The sequence below is a fragment of the Thermobia domestica genome, chromosome 8 (assembly GCF_964235325.1).
Source record: "Thermobia domestica chromosome 8, izTheDome1.hap1.1, whole genome shotgun sequence".
Lineage (NCBI taxonomy): Eukaryota > Metazoa > Arthropoda > Insecta > Zygentoma > Lepismatidae > Thermobia > Thermobia domestica.
In genome coordinates, this window is record NC_137461.1 from 250,902,578 (window position 1) to 250,924,707 (window position 22,130).

General features: G+C 36.3%; 1 protein-coding gene across 8 annotated transcripts in view; it reads left to right on the forward strand.

Moving 5' to 3' along the window:
- pum (pumilio) overlaps positions 1-22,130 on the forward strand; it is a 344,999-nt gene that overhangs the window by 86,837 nt on the left and 236,032 nt on the right. Inside the window, exon 1 of one of the 8 annotated variants that reach the window (XM_081769612.1) lies at positions 8,865-9,128. The exons of the other annotated variants lie outside the window; for them this stretch is intronic. The gene's annotated coding sequence lies outside the window, so the exon portion shown is untranslated. Of the gene's footprint in view, positions 1-8,864; positions 9,129-22,130 lie in introns of those variants that run through there. 8 annotated transcript variants of the gene reach the window in all.

The following is a 22,130-nucleotide window of genomic DNA, read 5'->3' on the forward strand; positions in this document are numbered from 1 at the left end:
AATTCATTGAGTTTATGAGAATGGTAATAACATTTTGATTTCATTGGTGTCCCAACGTCTTGGCAAGCATACATGTATGAACATGAACAAACTCAGTCATCAGTACTACTAATTATTTCATGAAGGGGCGAGATGGCTCTGTGATAGATCACTCATCTCTGGTGCATGGAGTTCTTGCTTCGATTCTAGCTCGCGCCAAGTAGGCTTTGTGGTGGGCAAACAGTATTATTGGCCATGATTTTTCCCGTTTTCTTCCACTTTTTTCATTCCATCATTTCATTATCATAGTCTTTTTTTTTAACTTTGGTGGTGCATCACGTGGGACGTTAAACTAAAAATAAAATCTTATGACCCCGCCTTGCGTAGCCGCTAACGCTCTCGCCTTCGGTGCTAGCGGTTCCGGATTCGATTCCCGGTGGGGACATTTGGTCGAAAAAGTGGCGGTACCTAATTTATAGGTCCCAGATCGCTTCCTTTTTTCCTTCTCTTTTCCCAGATAGTGTGCTCGCCAAGGGTCGTCACACGTGACGAGCTAAATGACTATAAATGCCAAAAGCCCAGAAGTCTAAAAAACCTAATAAGAAATCTTATTTCACTAAACGACATTCAGCATTCCGCCTCGTAGACAAAAGGAGAGACACTACAAATGCAAATGAATGATTAAAGAGTAGTTGGAATGAACAGAGATTAAAAAACGATTTGTTGCACCTATAACTTCGTAGCAGCTGTGAATACCTTTCAATTGTTGAAAGTATTGTAACTTTTCCCTTCAGATTAGATCACTGTAGACCTATGGGGCAGATTAAGTTTAGAAAGTAAATGAAGTATAGTCAGAATGACGGTTGTCCGCTTTCATTGGACACTTGGAGCATTATATTAGAACAATAATAAATCCGCTGGCAATGGGCAACGAACGAAAAGAGCCCTGTTAAGAAGTCATATAATACTTTCGACTTCTTGAAATTATTTGGAACTTGACGAAAATGAAATCTGCAGTGGCATTTTGTGATATAAAAATTTTGAAAACTTGCGTTCACTAGAAAGTTACATGCAATAATAGAAAAATTAATACCAACACATTTTGCACTTCACAAGGACATAAGTATAACAACGTGTACATTAATTTAAACGAAACTTTATGTTCAATACAATTTAAGTTACAGAAGTTGTCTGCATTAATAGAGAATATTTCAATACAATTTAAGTTACAGAAGTTGTCTGCATTAATAGAGAATATTTAACAAAAGGTGTCATAAATTGTTAAAGAAAATGAAATACAGGAACACTCTGTGATCAAACTAGGATTTGATTTGATGGCTACGTAACTTAAGCACGGCTTTTTGGCGATGAGTCCAGTAAGTTTTTCAGAAAATCACATGGAAGTCTGTGTTACCAGGACTAAGTTATTGCTCCAGAAAACTCGCATTTTTGTAGTAGACCAGCTGATATGCTTGTTTATGGAAAATATTTGAATCCCCTTAGTCCTTAGAATGTTTATTTCAATCAAAGTGTAATGATGAAAATATAAAAGAGATTCTGCTTTTGGCATAAATATTCAAACACCTTGCTTGCATAGAATATGCTTTTAATCATGAAATGGTTAGTAACTATTTTCCAAAAGTCATTTCACCCTAGCTCACACTGCATATTAGGGATGAACTTAAACGGCATTGGAAGCGCCACTATTCATTTCAGTGATCCTGAAAACTGGATTCGACACTAATATGGGTCATTTCTAATTATATTTCTATGTCAAACCTCCCCCCCCCCTGTTTTGAACTTAAACGGCATCCTGACTGGCACCAATTAACTCGCGACGCTGAAAATTAAAGATTCGACACTAATATTGGTCGTTTCCGATATTTTTACATGTCATCCATTTCATCTCATTGGTGCAAGTGTGGGCTTAAATCAGACCTCAGAAAGTGTCACGATTTATCTATGCGATCCCGGTAACTATGGATTCGACACCAACATAGTTTATCATTTTATGTTCCTCTTGCTCTCCAGGAGTGCTAGGAGTTTACATCAACTGGAAGCTGACCTCGAACTTAGAATACCAATCAATTTAGGGACCCCGGAAACCATGGACTTGACATTAATATCGCACATTTTATATTTTTACATGTCACTCCCTATCAGGAGTACTGACTTGAATTAGACTGAATTTGAATTTAAATGGTATCTCAAATGTCATTGTTCATTTCAGCGAACCCGAAACATGTATTCGACACATTTTAATATGAGTCGTTTTCGATTACTTTTATGTCTGCAGTCCCACTATCCCTAGGTATATATTTTCCTCCCCGCTGCAGCGGCGTTTGGCCCCAGTTTAAATTTGTACAGCATGCACGCCCTTACGACGATGTGTGGAGGTATCATGTTCACTCTGTCTTTACGCAAGTTCACAGTGTAACTGAACTGCCATAACCAGGTAGTATGCTTAAAATACCCACATCACTGATCTTCGCCCTATTTCTATTCGCATTCAACTCATGTGTGAGGTCCAATTGAACACAGACCTCCATAACAAGCGACAGAACTTTCTTAGTTACCTTTATAAATAGAGCACTTGTTGACACTAAATTGTCAGTTCCTGTGCCCCTCCAATGAATGTTGTTCTATGACAGTTTTGAATTTGGCTGAAAAACAAAACAGCTATCAGTGTTTGGAAAGAAGTATACAATAATCATGATTTGGAACACAGCTTTTAGTAATTAGAAAAATACTGTGATTTATGTGATTCATGTTGTCATTATAGATTAGTTGTTGACTAATGTGCTACGACGCCGAAAACAAGAAACAAAAATTTTTCCTCAGTAGCCGTTGCCTCGAAAGCAGTAAAATTGTTGAACAGTAGTTCGTAAATACTATACCATCGGTCTTTAAAATTTTACTTGCCATATTTTAAAAATAAACATTTCGGAAGAGCCCTGGAAATTCTGGGAAGTGCTACATTCAAGCGAGCTAGGTAACAGATTTGATAGCATCCATAGCTCGTCACCAGTAGCGTTTTTATTTCGTTCAAACGTAGTAGGTCTGTGTTTCATTTTCAAAGGAAAGGAATACACGATATAATGCCCAATTATGTAGTAATGGTAAAAATAATTATACAATAAATGGTTTTGTGGCATGGATAGGCTGAGATTTATTGTAAAGCTTACGATAAATACGAACGGTTGAAGAAAGTGAAAGAATTCGAGAAAATCCACAAACTGTGTTGCCCACCGTTGACTTTCATTACCTCGGATCCAAGCAGGGGTTCTTCATATTAGAGGCGAGAGCTGTGCACAAGTACTGAACCACTATGACCATCTCAAATTACAATATCTGTGGTGTTTAGTATGGGTAATAAGCGTAGATGTGAGATATGTTGGATAGTCAATTTTTAACTTAATTCTGCGAAATTTTTGATATCAAATACCCATTTTTTACAGGATTAAGTTTTCATACACTTCTAGGTGAACAGTAGCGTTTTGCATTCCAGTCGATCTTTGCTTCTAGGCATCCTAGCTCATGTTTCACCAGATATTCAGATATACGTAAGGTGACTGAAGGATCGATCGACTATCACCAACAAATTGCAACACGTATTCCGTATGTTCCCAGTATATTTTGTGTGGTAGATAACGCAACCTGAAGAAATGAATGTTTAACTTTTCCGAAGACATGGAATGAATGATTAGAGAATAATGTGTGTACTTTACCGATAATTGTTTTCTTCGTACAGAACCGTCAGTTTTACTCTTCAGAAGCATGCTTCCAGCAATCTCAACAATGAAAGAAACAAAATATCACAGAAATGCTCTTCTGTTATTCGCTGTTGCTTTGCTTTTGACTTCGCAGCCATTCTCTCGAAGTTACTGTGAATATTGTCGCTCCCTACAAAATACATTGGAAAGATAGAGGATACATGCTGCCATTTGTTGCTGATTAGCGCTCCTTTAAAATCACTTAAATCGTACCAGGCGAATGAGCGAATTGTACTTTCAACTTGGCTCACATTCATCACTTCGCGAAGAGAATATTGTAATTGTATTCTTGAAATTAGTGCAAATACTGGCTACCATTGTAAAGTATCATCTACTGCTCTCCAAACATAGACATTAAGGCTGGCCTTGAAGCATTGTGCAAAGCACCTTGTGGACTTGGTATGAGTTCAAGGCGATCTGAATGAGCACGTTGCTTGAAAGGACGAACATGCTGATTATTTGAACGAAGTTACGTTAATTCATTTGACAGTAAAAGATAAACAGAACCTTCACTTGCAAGTAGCTTGACTCATATAAACCCGGATAAGTAATTTGTTATGTAAAACTAAGTTTTAAAGGATTTCGTTTAATATAGCTATATAGCATAGAAGTAGAAACGTTGATAAAACTGTTTCGATGTACAGTGTGCCCCAAAAGTAGGTACACAGACCTACGTATATAAAATATACAAAACTGTATACCTACTTTTAGGCCACCCTGTATATTATAACAACACATTGTAAATGAAAGCAATGTGTCTGTGTCATCTAAGAATGAATCCAATAGTAGTGGTTAGGATTTAAATGTAATAGTTGGTTCCGTCCTTCTTAACTCCATGTTGTACAAAACATAAGAGCAAACATCCCAGCCACCCGATAATAAAACTACGAAGGCTTTATATGCAGGTAGCTGCAATTTTTTTTTTTTTTTTCGTGTGTGTGTGTTTGGAATAATGTGTGATGCGATGTATTTCGTCACGGTATATTTCACGTTTTTTTCACTTACAAGCGTGAAAGAAAACATCGCAGTATGCTTTTTCACGAGTACTAGAGACTGTGCTGCTGACGATCCTCAACACTTCCGACATCGCGCCAAAGAATTCCGTGTTCATTACTATCAAGACTTATCGTTTGCTTACTTTGGACCAATCATGAAGTCCAAAGAACATCACATAATTCGGTTGATGGCAAGTCTGGGAACTTCACCCTGCAGGAAATACTCTTTACACCCATTGAACATTAATTTAATGTGCATTTTTGAACTTCGTATGTATGACTTCCTTTACGCTGATAAGGACCACCAACCACAGTTTCTGGAATTCAAAATAGAGCGTGTTCAAATTTAGCCTTTTCGTGATTTTGGACAGACCTAGCTCTGAAACTATGCACTTTTAACCATAGGTCCATATTAACTTTTTTCTTATTTTGATGTAAGGAATCACCTCTTAGTTTGTCGGTATAGTTCATTAACACTCTGTATATAGGGCCGGATCTAGGATTTTCTGTCAGGGGTGCATCAGTAACAAGCAGCACATTGATTTTGAATTTTTAAATGCCTTTAGGCATGAGGAATTGCTATGGAAATGCTAAATGTCTGTTATCGGCGAATCCTTTTCCCTCAACCTCCAGAAAATTGACAAACTGTTGATTTTGCAAAACCTTCGATTTTTTTTTTTTTAAGCCCAAACGGAAACATGACAGCACAATTTTCCGGAAAGAGATGCTGTATTCATTGCTAGCTTCTCAATTTAGATCGTGTATACAACGAACCGGGTGCACCGATGCACCTCCCCTAAATCCGGCACTGTATATATATATATATATATATATATATATATATATATATCATCTTGGTTCTACAGACCTTGGTGCAAATTAGTTGTAAACACGGGGCCCCCCATCACCTAAGGCCGGCCGTGTTCTTCTTCCCATATGACCAGAAGATACTAAACTTGTTTTCATCAGAAAATATCACGTAGTTCCACCAGTTGGCACCCATATACTGATACTCCTTCAAAAAAGGTAGTCTTTTCCTCCGGTTTGTTTTATTGATATGAGGTTTTCTGCATGCTATGCACCATCAAAATTAACTCTTCTCAACACAGTTCTAATTGTATCGGTACTCACGTCGATCCCGATTTCTCCAACCCTGGCAGCGCTCACTTATTCGTGGATCCTTTTCACTTTCCGGTCTGTCGCAGTTTCCTCTTGTCCGAAAATGTCCTTGGACGTCCCGTGTTAGGGAGGAAATCAACTCTTATCTTCAGCTTGTATCGATTGATAATATTACATATTGTACTTTTTTTTATATATTTGCAGCATCTCTTCATTTTTTTTTTTTTTTTTTTTTTTTTGCAGCTTTTTCATTTTTCTTGATGAAAAATTGCTAATTGCCGCTATTCGAATGTATGTTCTTTCCTTTTCGACCCATCCTTCGTGTTGAGAACGAATTGTATCACTGCCACGATAACGACTGCAGTGCCTAACACAACCCTGAACACTAGCGCAATCTTTCGTAGTACTCGCATCATTCTCAGAAATGTCGTACTGCCCGAATATTTTGCTGGGAAAAAATTAGGCATGGTTTTCAGGTATGCATATGCAGCTCCTTTTTCTTATGTATTGTGTACCTCTTTGATTATAGCCATTCTGCCCTGAACTCTTCGGGGCAATAAGCGTCTCTCGTCAAAATACTTCCCAGATGCTTGAAATGATCGATCTCATACGATATGGAATAGGTAAATTTCTTCCACGGTTATTTCGATTGTTTATTTGAAGTTGTATTATTACTTAAAAAGTTGTTCATTAAAACGTTGGTAATTGTTTCAGAATTGTTCATTTTATTTCATAAATATTTCGAACATCAGAGAGAGTTGCGGTGTGATATCAGCAACGGGAGACGAACACACTAAGTATTGGAGAAAATGGACAAATTTGGCGGCGTTGAATGTATATCTTGGAGGATTCGATTGGTCAGAATTACCTACTATAGATTGATTACCAGTACAGTGCTGGTAATAGACTCTGTCCGTTATTTCACTTTTTCCTATTACGTGGAGAATGTTCTATCAAAGGGGATATTGATACTCGTGGACTTCAGTATACTTTTCGGGATATGCGAAAGGAAGCTACAAGGGTCATCGAGAGGAAAAATACGCCCATCATATTTGCGGTGGATCCCAGGAATTAACCAATAGTAGCTTAAGAATTCCCAATGAAGCTTCCTCGTGGCTATCTGGATAGCTTATACCCTGTACGCTTTTGGCGCGAGAGATCCAGTTTCTTTTCCCAGTGAGAGCTCGTGCTTCGGATCCCACGTTAAGCTGTAAATTCACGTCTCATATAGCTTCGCTGCTGAAAGAGACGCTCGGTGCTTGGGGTCCCTGGTTCGATCCCAGCTCGCGCCATGTGGACTTTGGTGGACAAACATCGTGCTCGTGGGTTTTCTCGAGGCTCTTTCGTTTCCTCCCACTTTCTTCATTTCACCATCTCTCATTATCACCGTCTCCTTTAGCCTAACCGGCATAACCGTTGGACGTAAAACTTAGGAGATTTCATTTTCAAATCAAATCGAAATAAAAACCCACAAAGGAGAGAACTGGAAACTACATGCATCTTCTAATCTTGATTTCTTACTTTATCTTAATAAATGGTTTAGGTTATTGTAGAAAACTGATACAATGTATGTGCTCCTACACATTTGATGGATAAGTTGAACGTTTGTGTCCGAATTGGTTGGTGTGTGATTATAATTTCTTGTGGTGGGTTGCTTATAGGCTACAGTATTGAATGTCTTCAGAACGCCATTTAATAAATCATTATATGGGTAGCCATCGTAGTGGAAGTTGTGATTGAGATCTTACATTGTGTAGATCAGCGTTTCCCAACCGGTGTGCCGTGAATTGGCCGCCGGTGTGCCGCGAGGAATCGAAACAAAATTATTAATTTTATAGCAATCAAATTGAAAAACGTAGGGAAATGTGTATATTTGTATTTCACATTACTATGAATCTACAATTTTAAGTTTCATACTGGGTTACTGTTCTGTATTTCAAATGTTTGAAAAAGTATTTATTATCATTGTTACGACCATTATTGCTTCTTTATTGGTGCAGACTATTTCGTAACTTGAAAATTTAAAATATCATTCAATCTTTTCGGTAAATTACCTACATTTTTGTTTTAAAAGTAAAAGATATTTGTTTGTTCGTTCGTTATTTAGTGATCTTTTTAAAAAGAAAGCGTATTTTTAAAAACCTGAGTCCAATATTTCATTGCAATTGCTTTTTATTTTTAAATTAGAATGAAAAATAAGCATAATGATTTACTACGGGGAAAACCCAGTGATAGAGCTTTTTTCTCTGTGAGAAGATCAATAATCACAAAAAAAAAAAAAATACCACTGCGTTTTATATTTACAAATAATAATGTCTATAAGTGTGCCGCGAGAATCCAAGTAACACCCGTAGTGTGCCGCAAGTTGAAAAAGGTTGGGAAACGCTGGTGTAGATCCATGACTCGCATAGTCTCGGTGCTAAAAGGAACACTATACTGCAGCCTAACTATCCAGTCTATAAACAACATTATAATTTGACATTTGTCAGTTAATTTGCATCACCTATCCATTTTTCCTTTTCTTTGTAACTAGAAATTTTATTTTCTCCATTTATTAAAAAAATAAAATGTATTCAGTGTTCTGATTGGATAAAGAGAATATCTGCCGTGAACTCAGTGTATTAATGAAGATTGAATATATAATGGATTTTAGAAAGAAAATAAAGTGAAATCAATTACTTAAGTAATTAATGCATATCGAACATAACTGAAGATTGCTATAGTAATAAAAGTGCATCCAGAGTTCACTGGTAACCCAAAGGTGTATGATACCTTAGCATATATATATATATGACGCCTGTATCACGTCAGTTTTAAGGTTAGTGTTCGTGCTGGCAAAAGTGCATTGTTGGATATGGTGGTGGTTGTAAACCGTATTAAAAAGAGAATTTATGAAATGAACACGAGGAGCAAACGTTCTTGTGATTGGTGCACCTGCATAGTTCGTACGAATCAACATGGCAACGCGGCATGGCAGCTGGAATTTAGCCCTGCTCGGTCGCACACCTTCGTACGCCTTAGGCTGTGAGCTACCTTGAAAACTAGTATCGGGACTACATACCCAATTCTCGTTCGTAGTAGTAGTGTCCTATTGGAATGGCTAGTGCTTGTGTTTCGGTTTGGTTTTGTTTTCTTTTTATTGTCAGAAGTGCAGTGACAGTAGTGTTTGTGTACAAGAATTTGTGAATGTATTGTTTGGTGTGAGAATTGTTGTTGCCGAAGTGAATCACGCTGACTGAACACGAACAGACCATGATCTCCGGTTAGTTGATCGTCTTATTTTTCCACTTATTTAAGTACTGGAACAGTCAGTAGATAAAACATTCGCAACTGGAGTGAAGTTAATCGTAGTTAGAAGATAAAAATGAATAGTATTCAATTTAGAGTGGGTTAAATTTTGCAGTACATGATGCAGGCTTATAACCTGTTAAACGAAAACCACGTGTTAATTCATTTATATAAAGTTACTTTCCATACTTTCAAATGTCTGTTCAAGTAGTACCATTTCTTTAAGTAATATATGAAGCATTTTTATAATGTGTTTATAAATGAGACTTCTCAAATACATGTACAATATTTTTGTTTTACCGTAGTCTCAAATGTGTTATCATCTGAAGCATCTCATCAGAAACCTCAATTTAACAATCTTAAATACATATGACCTTGCATAGCATAATTCACTCCGGTATAAGTATTTGTATATATTTATGTACTCCTATCGTTTCAATATTGATGGCAGTATGGTGACTTTTTCATGGTGGTTTTCTTCGTAATTATGAGAGACTTAGTGACATGGTGTTACAAAATTTTAGACACTTAAAAGCGCGCTTAGCTGAAACTTAACAACATTTGTTGCACAAGTAGCCCATCGTCTATAAGACCGATTTAGTGGGTGAGTTCGACCAGTAACAGGCTCTGCTTGGCAACAGAGGTTGTGTTCCATAGCTTTACACGGTGTGATCTTAAGTTCGATTCATCTCGGCTTGTATTATCTTTCTCTGTGAATAGATAACTGTGCAGTAAAGATATGGAGACTGCATTGGCTCAACGGAAGAACGTTCATCTGATGCCTGAGATCCTTCACTCGATCCCAGATCGCGCAAATTCAGCTTTGTGGTAGTCAACCACACCGTGTGAAGAAGGGACTTTTTCTTTGGTGTCTCCTGTAGTTGCGCTTAGTTTTTTCCTCCCGTCTTGGTGAATATTATGGCTGAGAGTGCAAGCAACAAAGAGCACCTTGTAAGATACCTTGTACTTTAATTGTCCCTACCTCCTGTTGCGTACTTCACCTAGATAACCGATTTTAGTAGAAAATTTTGGGTAGTAGTATAGGTGGTCACTGTATTTCAAATGTGTGGAAATAATTATATAACAATCAAAAATCTTTGACAGTAATATCAGCCACATAACATGTGTCCAACTGGGTATATCAGCTCATTGGTTGTCAGTCTAATTCTAGGTCAGGCAGTATCGTGTTTCAAAATAATTTCTTATATCGCAATAGAGGATTAACAGCCAGATTTCTATGCATCTATAGGAAATCGAATTCATTCCCACTAGTAGTTCAGAATAAAAATAACTATCGAATAACAGTAAAGAGTTTTAGTAAAGCTATTAGGACAGACACATTCTACTTTCTAAATAAATCTGAGAATATAACGCATTAATTTTATTTTGCACTAGATAAATCTAAGCAAAACGTTAGTGCATAGAAACTAGCTGTAAAGTAAACTTTAAGTGTTGCAATTATAGAATTGATTTGTGAATAACTTGTAAATGAAATGTCCAATTTGCACAATTTCTTTGTAGCTAATTAAATAAATCTTTAATTTGCAGCAAACTAGTAAAGCTATTCTGATTAGTTCTGAAGTTACCGGTAAAGTTACCCGAGAGAAACAACGTGTAAACTTACCCCACGTTATAGAGAAAGTTGTTCAGGTTGGTACTGAACATTGCCTTCGTAATGGAGTAATTCAGCATTATTTTCTCGTCCTCTTGTCAAGTTTATACCGTACATGAGTGTGTTAATAACTTAGACAAACGTCTTCAGCATTACGTCTAGATTTTTAGGATACGAGTGACCCATATCTCGCGTATCTCTCAAAATTTCAAATACCATCATTGTTGAGAAGGGACAATTGGAACTTGAAATAAATACATATATTTTATCAAACCAGTATCCTACCAATAATTTTAATACGTGCCAATTTAGTGAAACTTTTGTTTTGATGGTACCTCATTCGTGAGGATTTTAACAACCACATTAATAATTTGAGTCCAAATAGAAGTGGGTTCACTTGAACAAAGCTCTTTAATTTGTTTAGTTAGAATAATGTGAAGCTTTTGAAAATACTTGTGGAAGACCCGGTGTTGTGTTCGTTGTATATCCAGGCTTTATGATGATTCAGTAATAGAGCTCGATCTCTGTATACAAGACACGGAGTTCGAGATCTGATCGTATTACATCTATTTTGTACTAGACTCATTCGTGTATATTAATGTGTTAGCCTCTGTTTATTTGTACTTTCGTCTAGTCATGAGTCAGGCCCGGTGGCGTAACTGAGGGGCCGGTGGGGCCTGCAGAGTTTGGGGGTCCTGCGAAGAAAATGTCAACAACTATAAGCAACAAAAAAGAGCTGAATACAGAATATCCATTTTCCTGAATAATAATATTTACTTTAGAAAAGGAAAAATATACTCTGGATGAAAATTTATCCATTCTAGTGATATCAATTAAAAAAAGAAAATCGTAGCACTCAGATTAAGGAAAAATAATTTTGCTGCCGACTGTACAATGTGCTGGAAATGTCTTTTTTGCCCCAAAAATTTGAGCAAAATGATTACATATCCCTATTACTACATTCAGTTCAGAACTTTTATAACTTACATTGTTGCGATTTCAAATTGGTACATAATTAAATAAAGTTGAAAACAACAATTCGGGAACTAGCATATCTCCTCTTCATAGATAACTGTACTTTGGCTTCTAGCATTTCCGGTGTACGCACAGCTTTTTTATTTCTGATCTTACCAATAAGTGTTTCTGCAACGGAGAGTTCTTTTTCAAAATTAAAACTGATAAAGGACTATTTACGCAGTTCCATGTCTCAAAAACGGTTGACCAGTCTCAATATTTTAAGTGTTGAATGTGAGAGAACAAGAGCAATAGACGTAAGTAATATAATAGCAATATTTGCAGAAAAAATGATAGAACATTACACCACTTCAAATGAACTTCGACATTCAGCAATTAGTTTGCTTTTTTGAGAATCATTAATTTTAATTGTAATTTAATTATATTCTATAGTCGCTATGCTAATTATGATTTATGAACGATTGTCTTCTACAGGGACATAATATAGTGGGAAGTTAATAGGCATGGGAAGGAGGGGGGGGGCAGAAATAATCCTGCGGGGGGGCCGACATTTTTGCGTTAAGTTCCTGGTCAGGTCTACGTTGAATCAATATTATTCATATAAAGACATAATCTCCAGATTTGGATTTTTCATTTCATATTTGTATCTTGTTCAGTATAATAATCATGTTCACCTTTACCTGCTTTAAAAAGTAATAAAAGTATTGTTTAATTTTTATCCTTCAGAGTATAATGCTGCCCATGCTTTGAACAGTAAACGCGTCCTGCATGTGCTATTGTGTCTTTAGGCGAACTTCACTTGTAGTTTTCGTTTCATGGTAAAATTACTACAAGGTGAACAAGAAATATGTTAACTCTTCCTGTTTCACCAGTCAAATTTTACGAGGACAAAGTTATTTTCTCCCTCATACACCGTACATCAACAATTTATATCAGTGAGACATGTCGCATGACTTGGTAAATTATAATAAGTAGCCTTTTCAAGTTTGCGTGAACAACAAGTAGGCTTTAGGAAGTAAGCCTTTTTATTATATATGCCGGCCGAAAATATAATAAAACATCCGATTTTGTTTTTCATAGTTGCATTAAGATTGTTGGAAGCTGCAAAGAATGTAATTTAGAAAATAAAGAACAAATATTAAGCATTCAGGAAAAAATGTATTCGGAATTATACGAGGAACGTTCCAATTATAACCAGAACATTTTTCTTCTACTACTTAGAGCAGCGAACATGTAAATCAGTTTTTTTCAAGGTACTCCCCATGTACACACACACACACACACTCTCTTCCTTCTTGTCCCATCGTTGTAGGAGTGCCCATATCTACGCGGCATAGAATTCTTTAGGGCAGTCTTTCAGCCATTTCGGCACACACGATTTGACTTCGTTGTCGGTGTGTAATTTTTGTCCTTCCAAGTGCTCCTTGAGAGACCGAAAAGATGGAAGTCTCAAGGTGACAGATCAGGGCTATACCGGGGATGATCTAGGATCTTTAGGGTGTCTATCGGTTACGAATGTTACGAAATCAGAAAATGGTCATGAAAGTCACGAAATTTAGCTTTTGGGTCACATTTTTTTTTTAACTGTTCAAATGTAAGTACAGGTTGGAAAATTTTGTTCTATAAAAAGTCAAGGTTCACCACCAAATATGTCTATGGTCGGCTTTAGACGCTACCAAATCGCAAGCAAAGTACGTTTCTATCGCATGGATGAAAATTCGGCCTAATTCGCTCTTGAAAATATTAGGAAATTTTATAATTTGGTAAAAAAAAAAAAAAGTCACGAAATTTCATTTTGGAATTTTAGTAGACACCCTGATCTTGCTCTCTCTGAAATGGCTGCAGATGTTGTGATGAGATGTTTTCCGTAAACTGCTTCTGGTGGAACGTTAGGAATTTTGGGACCCATCTGGCTGTTTTTTTTTTTTTCCGCAAATACAGATGTTTGTGGGTGATCGTTTCCACATTTCCCACATTGATGTTTTGTTTTCGCACTCATAAATGAAGGGGCCAAATGGATGAATCGAGTTGCGGGATGAGACATGGTGCCCCTGATAGAGGATGTACAAATATATGTAAGTCCATTTATAGCGGCTGAGCGCAATCAGAAACAGGGGGAGGTGGTCAAATTTGGTGGGAGAAGGGCTATGCTACGTTATGGAAATACATAAAATAAACTTTTGAATCGTAAAAACAGTGTAAGACAGAGAATGCAAACTGTGCTAGTTTCACATATTGGCAAAAGAAGAATGGGCAGAGTAGATCACAGACCTCCGCCGCTATTTTGAAAGTTGTGAATTTTTTTGAAATGGAAAAGTAGTTAAAACCAATTTTGAGACAGACTACGATTCAATGCTTCCAGTGGCAGCAGCAGTACGCAGTTCTGTGAATCACTAGTTACAATTTATAGTAATTGAAGTGCATCTTTTGCGCAGGGAGAATATGGAATATATTTGAACCTTTTTACCTTTTACGATATACAGGGTGGCCCAAAAGTAGATATACACCCCTGCATTGATCAAGTATAACATTCTACCCTAAAGGTTTCTGTACTTCAGCTGTTCCGAGCTTAAGATACAAGTAGAAAGACATTAAGAACAAATAATAAAGGATACATAATGGAACAATAAAAAAAATGATATAAAAAGCAATGAGTTGAACAGTACGGGAATGTTGGCCACCATCGGTTCCGTTGAAAAGTGGCCAAGTTAGACAGGTGGCCGGCCAACTTACAGAAAAAGTGTGATTGTTGTATTTTTAGAATAGGATTTTTTGTACTACTTGAATGTAATATTTTAATAAGTAATGACACAACGGCTACTTTTATATAATGTATATAGAGTAATCATAACAATATACAATACTAGAAAAAAATACTACAGTATGTTTCATATATGTATTAGTCTGGTACACTGAATTATTCGTGTTGCAAACACATTAACCATAAAATAGAAACTGTACGCAGTTTGCTGAAATTGATATTGTAGCACACTGAGTTATTTAGATTCAAAATAAGAAAAGAAAAATTATAAATTGAACAATTTATATGCAGTTTGACTTTTTTGACAGTGACAAATATTTTCTGTAGATTCCTTTCAAAAAAATTGCAAGTTATTTATTATGCAAATTTATTCATGGTGGTTCATTCTAAACGTTTTTCTTTTATTATTCTTTTTGGCACATATGCACATTCTAATTTTGTAGTTAACTACCTCTTGATAATGAGCTACAAGTGTTTCCCTCGACCAAAAGATGTTTTGAGAAGGATGTTAAGAAATTGATATCTCAAAACCTCCGCTACCTTTCGACAAGCCGTCAGGTGCCAATAATTGACAATTGACATGGTTAGCTTTAAGCTTGAGAATTTTCCGAAATTACTAAAGCTCCCTACTGATGAAAGGAGCCGATATATCTAATAGTTTCACCAAAACAGACAGGGTAAACAAATACGTACAACCTTTTCCTGAATTCCTGTACGTGCTTTTTCTTATTGACATTTTCCTTCACCGCCCCTTTATCAGGGTAGAATAACTATATTGAGGAGGGGGACGTGCATAGGGTTAAATGGTACCATCCCTGTTGGTGGTTCTGGCCTTTGACCTCCCAAAACAAATCGAGAGAATCCATGCCCTTGTCTCCAGTCACATACAGAACATCTGCCTCTCATATGAAAATACGAAAGAGTTAGGAAAAATAATAAAACGATATTTTGCGTGGCCAAGATACGCAGGTAAATTTATTATCATCATAGGTGAACGTTGCTTCAATGCGGCCAACTTCCAAGATAGGCAAGTAGCCAACTTGGAGTAATAAGTAACGAATGTTTTATGGGAAAACGCAGGTTCAAGACAAACGAGGCCAAGATAAGCAGGTGGCCAAGTTCACAGGTTTTATTGTATCTACTTTTGGGCCACCCTGTACTTTTTAATCTGAGTGACATTATAAAGGCCCATCTTGAGATAGATTCTGCGTTCCAAATTAATTTCAAGACTGTTCCCCGGTGATGCGTTAAACAACAGATAACATGGATTTCAATGTGAAGAAAGAAATTATTGTAAATGGCTCATACTTTGCTTACAACGGAAAATTTAAAAAAAAAAAAAAAAAAAAAAAACACTGGGTTGTGTGCCATCTAAGGGAAGTTCATATACCGAATTGCTTCACCCTAAATTGGCAGTCTGTATTTTTGACATAAATTTTGAACCTTCTTCCCCATTACAATACGCTCTTTATTCAATGTAGGATGATAAAAACATAGTTGGAGATAAGCACTATTTTCCAAGATTCATTTTAAATAGTTCAACTATTTTCTCGCGGTGCGATACCAAATAACAAGCAACGTTTATTTCAGTATGTAGAAATATATAGAAAATGGCATGACTTCCTAAGTTGACAAGATGGTGAGAACTTTTGTTTTCGCTTAAATTTTCCGCTTCCCCTTCAGGATATGCATTTTAAAGAAAGTACATGATACAAACCCAGAGCATTCAATAGTGTCGTCGGTCAAGAAAGATTGGTTATTATTGGTCTAAAGAATTATTTCAGCGTTTCTTTCGACTCCTGGTTCTTTTTTCGTTCCAGTCAGTATTCCAACTCTTTTCACATCGATTCCATCACGTCTAGGAATTCGAAAAAGTAGCCTAGACGAGTGATTTTAGCAACTCAGAACAAACTTGTACATCTCTGGAGCGAAGCTTGCGGTCGTTGCCTTCCTGAAAAAACAAATACCGATACAATGAAGCATAACGTTCTCAAGAATTTCCTAGTTCACATATCAGTTTATAGTTTCTGCGATGTGGTGTAGACAACCCGAGTAGCGAGAAGTGTCCCCCAATATGGGCGATCCGACATATCCCTCCGTAGTAATATCCATCTAATCCTTACCTTTCCGGTGACAAATTTACTTACTACCAAATGCAAATACAGGGTGTCTATCGGTCACGAAATCAGAAAACGGTTATGAAAGTCACAAAATTTAGCGTTTGGGTCGCGATTTTTTTTTTAAAACTGCAAATGTAAGTACAGATTGGAAAATTTTGTTCTATAAAACATCAAAATTCACAACCAAAAATGTCTATGGTCGGCTTTAGACGCTACCAAATCGCAAGCAAAGTACGTTTCTATTGGATGGATGAAACTTCGGCCTAATTCGCACCCGAATTCGCTATTGAAAATGTTAGGAAATTTTATGATTTGGTAAAGAAAAGGTCACGAAATTTCATTTTGGAATTTTAGTCGCCCCCCGCAGTGGCGGCGGTTGGACGTTAAAAGTGAGGGGGCAAGACATGATCTGAATATTTGTATATAAATGTTAGTTTTCCTGGTTGTGTCTAACATTTTGTTTGACGAAAGGTTGTATAACTAATAGGATACTATATTTTCAGTTAAAATACCGTATATCGTATATAATAGTTTATTAAGTAAATTGAGAAGAACAATGCAAGTAGATACTAGCCCTTTGTACTTTTAAACAACGAAAGTGTAAGAAGAGATTTGATTTCTTGCTCATGAACATCTTAAAATTCTGTCCGGAAAATTGTGTGATCAGATTATTTAATGAATTTGCAAAACAAATAAATAGAAAGGATAATATTAATCATTGTAATGAATAATGATGCTTGTTTTGCAAAAGTTATATTGAAACTGAGGATTAATGAAAAACTTAATTCCACACATGCTATTAAATGTATGTTATTACTCTTAGAAAATGAAAGGCAGTAAATACTACAAGCATATGCTACGACATTTAAAGAAATATTTGCTTTTGCAACTTCTTGAAATATGTTCGTTGCCATTAGGTGCAGTTTTCACTTTCTTGGAACACATCAAAACACAACAATACTTAGAATCAATCCACACTTCAGTTATACAAAATAAACTTAAAACCTAGAATTATGTTTAATTTACTAAATTTTATTGTATATACACTCGTACATCCTTAAACACAACACTTCACTCGTATATTACACTACAAAACAATGGAAAAGGTAGAAGTTGTTTCTTATCACGCTCTTTTTAATCGATATTCCTTACTTTAGAAAGAAGAAAAGACATTTTAGGAACTGTCAATTTTTGTGCAATTAAAGAATAACTTGTGAAATAGGCCCTACTTTTTTGCATAATGTTCTTTCGATTAGCTTCAAAGCAGCTCACTAACATATTGAGCCCTTGTAAGAAGAAATGAAAGTATGCTGAAATTGTGCTCCAATAGGTTATTTTTTGGGGTTATTTTCTGTGGCGATTAAAACGCAATTACTGTAGCTTTCTTTACTCCACGGGAAGACAACCAATACGTATTCACGCAACAGCAAATATTATATGGCAGCATTTTTTCCTATTAATCAGTAACACATACAAAATCGTTACATTTCCAAATGAAACTATATACATTAATTGGTTACTTCAAAAAAGTGCGGGGGCAACTGCCCCCCTTTGCCCCCCCAATCGCCGCCCATGGCCCCCCGAAACAGTATGAACCTTGCCCTTACACTCCTTTATAGAATATTCTAGAGCAGTGGTTCCCAATTACTGTAAAGTTGCTATTAATTTTTAACTAGTCGAAATTTGCAGGTGAATTTCAGTCTGTTACTCTTGGACTTGAATCCGTCACCACTATGTATATCATTCGTCAAGTTCAGAGGAAACTGTTCGCGTCGCTTAGAGTAGGGGAAACTGCATGTTTTTCGACTGATTACGACGTTGCTAGTAAAACGAAGGGAAAAGAGAGAGAGAGAGAGAGAGAGAGAGAGAGAGAGAACTTACCTCTGAAAGTGAACTATTTGTTGATTTGTTCATAATCAATTATTTGAATATAAGCGAATATCGAAGGATATTTTCAAGATTATACAACGAACTCATATATGTTACTGAAGTGGTACTCGTCAATGCATTGAACTAACTTAATTAGTTATGTAATTCAGTGTTCTTTCCGCAGTAGTACATCAGTCAGTGCCTATGAACATATGTTTTGCAGGTTTTTGAAAAAGCTATAATATATGCTGCATGCACAAGGACACGAAAGCAGTTGTCACAGTAATTGTATTTAGAATGTTTACTTAAACGAACATTGTTTGCAGCCTGTCTTAATACACTAATTAATGCCCTCAAGTTTGGGCCACTTACGAAGCGAATCTTATACTTAAGAAAAAAAATCGCGATATAAAAGCACGGTGATTTGATAGTAGATCACTAATTTCTGTATGCAAGTTCGCCATAGTTTCGAGAAGGAATGCATTCAGGGGGAGCCCGAGGTGAAAATATTTCTCCTCCAAGTAAAAGTAATATAAATTCGCTTCTAACTTAACTTAAATACTAGAATGGACTAATTTAAGATAACAATGGGACTTGAATTTTGTGGGAATTCTTCAATATTATGATCGAACTACTTTCCACATTAACGATATTATTTCACCTTAATGTTTTCGCTTTTATCGTAGTTTTCTTCAGCCAATGAAACGTACTCGTAAATGTGTATTAACTGATACAATTAGTAGAGTATGGTTCATGTGAAAATTTAAAGACCGACTGAAGTGTTTTGAACGAATGAGTTAGCATTTAAATCAATAAACAAATACGATAGTACACTGATGACAAATTAGTTCCAATTGGCTTACTACTGATTGAAAATTAAATTTCCAGTTTCATGTGGGGCTACACCCATTATCCTATTATGTTTTCACTTAAACTAAGTTAAACGAATAAACAAGGAATTTCGTAGGAACAAGGTTTTAGAAAATATCTGTGTAGTTACTTTACCTCACAGCTATACTGATTTCCTAACTCAAAATTACATTGCGGTAAATTCGGTTTGGTCAGCATAGTTGAATGGTTCTTGCACATGTAAACGCATTTACATTATCTAGAACATATACCAAAATCGCACTCGCCTTTGGTCTATTGGCTAGCGCGCATATCTTTGGTGATACAGTTATGCGTTCGATTCCCGGTGGCGATAACATGCTAAAAGTTGTTTACCCAGGCTGTATCTTTCTACCATTCATTTTGAATATCCCGAAATAACCAACCAGTAGTAAGAGTATATTCCGAACCGCATGATTGACGGCGCATGCAGTACAAAGGATTGGAACCTCCGGACGAATGGGTCCAGGTAGCCTCGTAACCACTTTTCGAAGCTCATTTTGACTATCTAAATTGCTGTTATTCATTTCGTGTGAAATTTGCACGTTTTAAAGTATATATATAAACGAACTGTGCTGGTTATTAAATTGCATAAGCATGAGTAATTGTACCTGCACAAGGCTTAACTTTGAGATTAGGATTTAGGATTTGAGATTTCTGGGCTCTCGGCATCAAAGGCCATTTAGCCCGTCACGTTTTGAGGGATGACGTCCCTCGGCGAGCACACAATCCGGGGAAAGGGAAGGAAGAAAGGATTGGAGAAGTAAGGAAGCGGCTTGGGACCTATAAGTATCACCATGGCATTTGTCTGGTGTGAATGAGGAAAAATCATTCAGGGTGGGAAAAGGCGTTTTACAATTTTTCGACCGAGTGCCCCCACCGGGAATCGAATCCGAGACCGCTCGCACCCAACTTTGAGAATAATAATCAGTATTTAGTGTGACATTGGTACACAAAGTAAAACTGGAAACTTAAACAAATAGACAAACCCAAATAGGTTGATTCGTCTTTAAAATGAATGTACGTAAATTTACTGAAATACCACACGCATGGGTATACCTCGCAAACTATCCGATTTTGTTTATTTTCTTTCTAGCGATTTTTGAAAGTTAATTCACCTGAGGAGAGAGAAAAAGTCACTCCGCAGTCAGTCCGAGCTTTTTGGCTTTTTTTATATTGCTGCTCAACCCTGATCTTAAAATTTTAAGGTATATTCAGAGTATATTTAAAAGTGGGATCATTTTCTAGTATAATGCTATGCGTTCACAGTTTTCACAAAACTTTCGTATGCTCGAATAGATAGCGTTCTATACATGTCTGAAAATGAAATGTCATATCCCACGATTATTCCTTTTAGGCTGAGAGAGACATATGGTTAACGAAAGTAAATGACTATAAAAGAATTAATGGATTGAGAATGTGGAGGGAAACCTACATAGGCTGTTGCCCACACGAACTGATAGGCGTGGGATCAAACAGGGTTTCCTTGAATGAGAGTGCCTGCATATAACCGAACGCTTTCTATACGGGGTTAAAACTTATTGATAGTTCCTCGTACTGCATTATTAGAGAATTTTTACGAAAAAATGTGAAAGCTTTAATCCCAGCACCGAACTCTTGCTAAGCATAAAGATCTTTTTCCCATGGGCCTCTTAACTGAAACTTGATGTACACTCATGTCCACAATTATTGTCGCATATCTATAACTGTCTTCTTGTAAGAATGTAATTTGATAATGATTTTGCAGGGTACTTTTAATACTGATACTGTGTATATAATTGGGAAATGTATATTTGTGGTAAATTTCATAGGGAAACAATTATCAATATGGAAATTAGAATGAGTAAAACAAAATGTTGTTAAATGGACAATAAATTTTTATTATCGTTTTATTCTTATTTACGGCCCTTTTGACATGAAATTTGCCACATACCTTTCTTTGCCGATTATACACATACTAACATTATAAGAAATATCGGACGAATTTATCAAATTAAATTCTTAGAACAGTATATTTATAGACAAGCGACAATAATTTTGGACATGAGTGTACACAACATATATTTGTCATGCGAACATGCCGAGGGGTTTCTGGTTGATATACGCCAATCTTCAACTTGTTATTGAGTTTCGTAGAATATTTTCCCTTTATTCATAGTTTGATCTCCAATTTTGCACCAGTGTTTTTATCTTTGCTTGATCTTGAGAAATTTTCTGTATTCATTTATTTCTGAATGTTAGCGCCCAAGTGCCGAATTTTCACACCCATATAGTGTAATACAGCGTGGAAACTTTATACTTCGACTTTCTTTTTTCATATCAGTTGCAGAAGAAAGTTGAAAACATATTTTCTTTTCATTAGACTTTATCGGTGTTCACCTAGGGTATTCGCAGTGTACACTAGCTAAGTTTCAACCTGTTGAGAAGAATAGAATATCAAAAGATAAAGGAAGAACTTACAAAATTATCAACATAACGTCGTTTGAGATTCAATACCACGCTACGTATCTCCAATTTCGGCGAATTCGAGTTTTTGATAGCATTAGAATCAGTATAGGATGGCGTATTATATGGCTAAGTAGTACACCTATATCGCGACAAATGGCTCTGTTATTCTCTGGAAGCAATACCGCCTATAATGAGGTAGTTTTCAAACAGTTTTTTGTCTCCTGTAAAATTGGTAAATGTTACTTACACGGCATTGAATCTCATACGACGATCAACTGAAAGATTCATCACATTAGGTGAATG